The sequence below is a fragment of the Mus caroli genome, unplaced genomic scaffold, assembly GCF_978045245.1.
Source record: "Mus caroli unplaced genomic scaffold, Mus_caroli_1 scaffold_11, whole genome shotgun sequence".
Classification (NCBI taxonomy): domain Eukaryota; kingdom Metazoa; phylum Chordata; class Mammalia; order Rodentia; family Muridae; genus Mus; species Mus caroli.
Genome location: NW_028227266.1, coordinates 52,321,306 through 52,323,064, shown reverse-complemented (window position 1 = coordinate 52,323,064; position 1,759 = coordinate 52,321,306). Strand labels below are relative to the sequence as shown.

Genomic DNA, 1,759 nt, shown 5'->3' with positions numbered 1-1,759 from the left:
CTATCCTCACTCTGGAAATCTCTGACCTGAAAAGCTCCCACCCACCCTCACACCAAGAAATCCTATATAAGCTCTACCCTCTGCTCAATTCCCTGATGTCGTCTTCTGGGAGCAGAAGCAGCCACCCCCTGGATTTGTCTCTCCAGTAAATCTCTTTCATGAGATGTGCTGCCTGGTGTGACCCTCATCAGAAGAAGCCAAGAAGCATTGACTAGAGGAAGCAAGGATGGAGGAGCAGGGCTGAGGCTCCTGAGCTCGTCAGCTCGGCTGGGGATGCCCTCCCCGGGGAGCTGCAGCACCTCTGCTTTGGAGGCTTCTTCTCAGAACTGTGTGGTTTCTGGTCTCTCGTGTCTCAGGATGCCCTTCCATCAGGACACTTTCTCCCCTCAGAGCCTTGTGGTTCCTGGGCTTTTGAGTCCCAGGACACCTTTCCATTCGAGCAGGAACATTTGCACCCAGTGTTGGGGGCATTGGAAGGGATAAGGGTAGAGAAGGAGGGTAGAAACAGGCACCCAGAAAGCAGCCAAAAGTCTAGCTACACCCTGCTCTAGGCCAGGCATTATGACTTCCATGTTACACATGGAAAGTCTGCTGTGCAGACAGTGTAAACCACCTACCAGCACTGCTTTATAGAGATCACATGGCCATTCAGCACAGGACTGGGTCTACAGCTCAAGCTGGCTCCAGCTGTCCTTGCCTATCAGAAGCAGAGTACGTGCAGGCTCTTCCTGCCTACCAGCTGCTTACCCTTGCTATATGTGCCAACATGCAGCATTGCTGTGTAGGAAGCACAGAAGTCATGCCTTCACGAGACTGCCGTGGCTGGTGGAGGAACCTTTAGTAGTCATATAGATCCAGCTGTTGATCTGGGTGTCACCCATGTTAAACTCTAAGCTGTGAAAGTTGATCGAGAATCATTCAGTATGTCTACATGGTTAATGGTAAGTTGTGATCAGTTCTTCTGGCCACACGAGGGACAGAGAATATTTGTAAGGATTTTGTTTTCACATCTGACAGACCATACACTAAAGTCTTTTTGAATCTCTTCACTATAAATACAATTAAATTATTTCTCATCATCTGATGTTCTGGCTTTAAGAGTTACTTCTGAGCTCTCTAGACTTGGGCTTCTGTTCTGGGGACATGGCTAAACACACCAAGAAAGCTGAGATTGTCGGGAAATATGGGACCTGTGGTGATGCCTCCCTCTGGAAAATGGCGAAGAAAATTGAAATCAGCCAGCATGCCAAGTACATTTGCTCCTTCTGTGGCAAGACCAAGATGAAGAGACGAGCCATTGGCATCTGGCACTGTGGTTTCTGCATGAAACAGTGGCTGGTGGGGCAAACAGTGGCTGGTGGGGCCTGGACCTGCAGCTTCGTTTCTGTAGTTACAGTAAAGTCGGCCATCAGAAGGTTGAAGGAACAGAAAGACCAGTAGAAGTGTTACTGTCCGAGACTCACCCAGTCTGCAATAAATGAGTTAATTTACATAAAAGAGAGTTGCTTCTGAAAATGGGGATTTTGGTTATAAGAGAATGAATGGATATTGTTAACAAATTAAAATCTGCTAGAATTTAGGTTAAGTTTAATATACTTATAAAACATGAACATATTCTTACTTTACTCTGATCCAGGAGGAAGATATTGTGCTGAGACACTTAAGGTGAGGTTGGAAAGGAACATGAAGAATTTAGTGGATGGGAGAGGTGACGGAGTCAAACAGTGGTGTGGACAGCTGACAACAGAGTCTGGCGAAG

At 47.0% G+C, this 1,759-nt stretch overlaps 1 pseudogene; it reads left to right on the top strand.

Moving 5' to 3' along the window:
* Positions 1-1,140: 1,140 nt before the first annotated feature.
* LOC110301209 (large ribosomal subunit protein eL43 pseudogene) lies at positions 1,141-1,440 on the top strand (annotated as a pseudogene).
* Positions 1,441-1,759: the final 319 nt, after the last annotated feature.